General features: G+C 29.1%; 1 long non-coding RNA gene across 1 annotated transcript; it reads left to right on the top strand.

The window, feature by feature from the left end:
- The first annotated feature begins 508 nt into the window (after positions 1 to 508).
- Positions 509 to 2,656, top strand: LOC106071365 (uncharacterized). Its single transcript, XR_008779333.1, has 3 exons — positions 509 to 559; positions 2,373 to 2,465; positions 2,606 to 2,656. It is a non-coding gene; the product is annotated as an uncharacterized LOC106071365 (long non-coding RNA).
- Positions 2,657 to 5,864: the final 3,208 nt, after the last annotated feature.

Here is a 5,864-nt window from a genome sequence, read left to right as displayed (position 1 = left end):
CATGTAAAACAAGTCATCAGGGCCATCCATGTTATTTCTGATATATTTAAAATATATTTAACAATATGAAAAAAGTTTAACCGTTGAAAAGACTTGTACATTGAACTTGAAATTATTTTCATGTTTTTTTTTTATTTACATAAGAAATTTGATATTTAAAGCTTTTGCTATTTCTGATTTTAATTGTAGCTGTTTTTCAAAGTAAAGATAAATTGCACTCATTAAACCACTGTTAAATCATAATTATATCTCAACAAAGTGGTCATCACACTTCTATTAGGACTAAAACAGAACAATTTAAATACTCCTTTATGGTCAGAGTGTTACAGGATCATCCCTTGTCATTGAGAAGTACATAGAAGTCTTATTCATAAAAAGCTGGTTGCTGTTGTGCATTTGTTTTGTGTGTGAATGTTGTTTTAATAATGTTTTTTTTTATTTAAATTCTTGCATTCAATTTTTTAAAAATTAAATATAATAATCTATGACTTGTGTATTGTATTTTAAACAGACTCTAGCACAGCCATGAACCAAATAACCATTACCTTACATTGGACAGGTAATAGAATTTTTTTTTAAATAATTATTTTTACAAAACTTTGTTAGAAAAAAACATTTTTCAAGCTCAATACAATTAAAATACGAATCTTACTGACAATGGATGAAATCCAGAATTAATTTAAACTTATATTTTAGAAATTAAAAAAAAAAAAAAGGCTCATACTTTCATACAAAGCTGGAAAGAATTTCTAAATTTTTTACTTTGCCATGGTGATGTATTTTAAGTTTCAAACTGCTTTTTATAATATATATATATATATATATATATATATATATATATATATATATATATATATATAATTATATATATATATATATATATATATATATATATATATATATATATATATATATATATATATATATATATATATATATATATATATACTGAATTTCATTAGTTTATAATTTTAATTACTGTCTCATAACAATATTTATATTAGCTTTTAAAAAAAAATTGTCATTTGGATTATTTTTAAAACAGTCTAAGAGTGTATCAAATATAATATTCTATTTTAATTGTTAATAAAGATTACATGGTATTTATCCTTTATGGCCAAATGTTTTAAAGTTAAAAAACATAAGGATATGTTGTATAAGACTAGATTGGAGTTATCTTGACCTGATAATATGTTTTGATGTGACGATAGTGAAAAACACTAGACAATTATGTTATCATGTAAAACAAGGCAGTAGGGCCATCCGTTTTATATCTGACATCTTGAAAAAATATTTCACAATTTTAATTAAGTAATAAATATTATTTTCATTTAATAATATTTTATTTGACTTGTTGTTTCTTAATGTTTAGTAGGATTTTTTTTTCAACAGTCTAAGAGCTTTTGCAGTGCATTAAATGTAATACTTTATTTAAATTGTTGATACAGAAGATAAAGTATATATTCTCCATTGCTTTGTAGTTTTAAAATGAAAAAAAAAAAAGATATATGGTATAAGACTTGATTAAAGTTATATCTTGTCTTGATAAAATGTTTTGCTGTGATGATTGTGAAAAAACTCTAGCAATTTATTTTATCATGTAAAACATGGCAATAGTGCTATCCATTTTTGGTTTGAAATATTTTTAAACCTTTTGCGCCATAATGGCTTTCTGAAAAAACAACAACTAATATTAGCCTATCAAATATTTCAAAGAAGAAAAACTACATAATCATGAAGATTAGAATACTCTTGATATTAGAAGAAAATAACACCACTAACCTCAGAACTTTATTTAAATGCATAGATCCTTGAAAAGAACTGGATTTATCCAGAAAGTGGTTTCTGACTGCTAGAATCAAGTGTGTTTATTTGAAGGAAAAGTATCTATACATATATTTACAATAGTTTTTTTTAACTCTTTGTTAACTTAAACCAGAATTTTCAAATTTAACTCAAAATAAACTAATTTTAATCCTTAAATATTTTTCATCTGTATAACTTTTAGTGTCATGTTTTTACTAACAGGGTAGAGGAAGAGAACCCTAAAATATATATATGGCCTAAAGGTGAACATGTGTTCATAAAAATGATTTTTATTGTCAAACTTAGCTAATTCAAGTTCATTTTTTTTAAATATATAATAAAAATGACATCTAAATGAAACAGTTATAGAACAAATATAATAAGCAATACAGGGTAGACCAAAAGTAACAACTATTTTTTGTTTTGTTTTTATTTGTCTCAATATATTGTCGAATATGTTGGATCTGTTGTTCTGTGAAATATAACTGAAAGTAAAATAATTTTGCAAAATAAATTGAACTGTAGAAATATAAAAAACATTGCAATTAATGATGTTTTCTTTACAGACAAAGCTTACATTGCTACTGGCATTATTTGTGGAGTAGTTATTGATATTATAATATGCTTCATTCTTGTGAAAAAAATGTCCAAACAAAAAGGTATTTTTAAGGTCAAAAATAGTAGTTGAATTATATGTTAAAAATTTTAGATATATTTTATTTTAATTTACTTAACTTAAAATACAAATGTATCTTGACAATTCCTAATTTTGTCTTTGTTTCTTTACTATTACTTTCAGAAAATACTCTGCAATACAACTAAAAAAAGAACCTACTTGCTTACATATTTTTCATTATTCCAGATAAAGTTGTATATAAAGTTTACCAAATTTGGGTAGCGTTTTTTTTAAATTAAACTGTCAAGAAGAATTCTGAATGATTATATAACTGTGTGTGTTTTACTTTTAGTTTAAAATAAACAAACTTACTAAATTTTTTGTACTGCACAAAATTGTTAACTCTTTAATTGGAATTTATTATTGTAAAATAAGTTGCACATATATACTGATGCATTAATTTAGGCTTATTTTCAGTCAAAACCTTAAAATTATACATCATTTGTTTTTATTTTTTGTTATATTTTTAAAATAAATATTACAGGAAATAGAAAATAGCATTAGACTGCATCTATCTAAAATTTTATATTTATTTCTTATTATTAAGGATTAAAACTGTAAAAATATATAGTTCTGTAACATTAGTGTAATGTTTTCGTTTATCTTGGCATTTGTGTTTAACAGATTGGCCGTCCACATTTCTTGCTATTATTTTTATTTAATTAATGTTTACAAAAGTTTTATATTTTTATTGTAAATAATGATTTGGTCTGTTTCTATTTTTAATTGTATATTTTTGAAAAAATTATAAAAAAAAATCTGTAATTCTTTTTTGTCATGAGTGGTATCAAATAGTTTATTTTCGGAGCTGTCTTAGTGCTGTTATATTATCAATTATGTTGTAATAACAACACTGATGTTTATATTATTGACATGACAAGAAAGTGAAAAAAACTAACATGAGACTTTAATGCACTCTAATTAACATACTTGAGAAAAACAAGTGAACACTTGAACATACTAAACAGTAGAACAAGGGAGACAACACGAACACAAACAAGCACACACACAACATTCATAAACATAAACACACATATAAATGTAACAAGTGCAATTATTCTCACCTTTCTAGAACGACTTAATAACTCCAATTGATTAAAGTATAATTTATTTATGAACAGTAATGATAATATTACTTGAAATTGACACATTTGATAAAGGCACAACACCAAGTGTGAATGAGAATATATATGACATCTGGACCATGATATAGTCCCACAATCCTAACAGCTTATTAGAACTATATCAGATATATCCAATAGTAGACACACTAAGTACTTTTCTCTTACAAAATACTAAAACAGAGACAAAATACTCCTCTCCGTTTCCCAAACAAATCACCCACTTCCTAACTATGAGTTATAATCCATTCAAGCCTCTTCTCACTAAGCGAAATCAAACGAAAACAAAAGCAGCCTTGAATTGAGCAACCTCAATCGCCCCCTTCTCCAATGTTAGCAGGAGACCCAGGCTGACCAGAACTTAGCTCTGACATTTTTCCACCATCTAGTTTTGACTTTTTCTGTAATTTTTTTTTTTTTTTAGCAAGCTTCTTTTAGGGATTTTGAAAAATACAAATAATGCATATATCAACATTTACACAAAAAGAACTCTTAGTGCTAACATGTACTTTACATTTTATTCAAAGTTGCAGATCTCCATTCGAGAAAGAGCAGAACATGACCATATACCATGCAATTCTAAATAATACAAATATCAATGTGTCACTACAAGTAAACGTAAAGACATGCAGACACACCTTTGGGGATTGCAAGTAAAGGTCCAACTGTAACGACATTAATTAAAAGCGATATTGTACCTACGCTTAGATAAAACATAGATATCATGGGCGTAGCCAGGGGGGGGGGTTTGGGGTTCAAACCCCCCCCCCCCCCCGAAATGAAATCCCCCCCCCGGAGGGGGGGAATCGGAATTTAGTGACTGATTTTTTGCTTTGATTTTGTTTATTTTAGGTTAGATTTTAATACTAAACCATCACTTGCCCCAGCACAACCAAATGGGTTTTGAGTTTAAAACCCCCTACCAGGGGGTTTTGAGTTTAAAACCCCCTACCAGGGGGGTTCGAGTTTTAAAAACCCCTTCCAGGGGGGTTCGAGTTTAAAACCCCTACCAGAGGGGTTCGAGTTTAAAACCCCCTACCAGGGGTTTTGACTTTAAAAACCCCTACCAGGGGTTTTGAGTTTTAAACCCCCTACCTGGGGTTTTGCAGTTAACTCCCCCTCTTCTATAAAACAAAACAAAAAAAATGCAAACGAAAATCCCCTAATTCCAAGAGCACAGTAAAGAAAGATTTTGATTTTAAAACCCCCTCTAAAATTTACGATAAACCCCCTCTTCAACATAAAAAAAAAAACTTATTACGTACTCAAAATGTTATGAGCGTAGCTAAATGCTCAGTTTTTAGTTTAAATCCCACTTCAGCGGGGTTTGAAGGTAAAAAATACCTCTTTAATAATAAAAACAAAGCAAATTATACACTAAAAATGTTATGAGTGTAGTCAAAGGGGTTTTAAGTTTAAACTCCCCTCCAATGGAGTTTGAAGCTAAAAAGTACCTCTTCAATATAAATAAAAGCAAATTACTCACTCTTAAATCTATGAGCGTAGCCAAAGGGGTTTTGAGTTTAAACCCCCCGCCAGGGGGGTTTGAGGCTAAAAAATACATCTTCAATATAAAAAAAAAAGCAAATTACACAATCCAATCGGGGGTTTTGAGTTTAAACCCCTCTTCTACAGATGGTGTTTGTTTAAAGTTTAAAACCCCTTCAGATGGTTTTGAGTTTAAGATCCCCCTACAGAGCATTTTGAGGTGGAAAACCCCCAACATATTATTTTGACGATATAACTTCTCTTTTCGATATAAAATCTAAAGCAAACTACAGTCACTTAATTCCAAGAGCGTATTCAAGAGAGGTTACACATTTTTACCAGTGGCAGGGCTCCATTAATAAACTGCAGTGAATAGTCATCTGCCGAAATTGAAAAACACCAAATGTGGCTCAACAAAGATTTTAGGAGGCAGTTATAGAGATCGGGTCTAAATCAAGGAAATCCTTTGCCGAACTGGTAGTCGACCCCTTAGTAAGATTGTGAGAGAGCGACGCATGAGGTTTGCGGGACATGTTCTCTGACAAAATGAATTACGCATAAGAAGAGTTGCAATGTACAACTTGACGCCACTCATTCATGGAGATCCTCATGGCAGGTGGGAAGAGCTTCAGACATTACCAGTGACAGATTTTTATGGATACAGCTTGACGGCAAATGCCCCGAACGGCACATTATGTTTTTAAAATAAAACTTTTTAATAGCAGGAAAATGCAGTGTAGATACCTCAGAATATGCATTTTGTTGGCTTTCAA

Source organism: Biomphalaria glabrata, chromosome 8 (genome assembly GCF_947242115.1).
Source record: "Biomphalaria glabrata chromosome 8, xgBioGlab47.1, whole genome shotgun sequence".
Lineage (NCBI taxonomy): Eukaryota > Metazoa > Mollusca > Gastropoda > Planorbidae > Biomphalaria > Biomphalaria glabrata.
The sequence above is the reverse complement of the archived record's forward strand: the minus strand, read 5'-3'. Positions and strand labels throughout refer to the sequence as shown.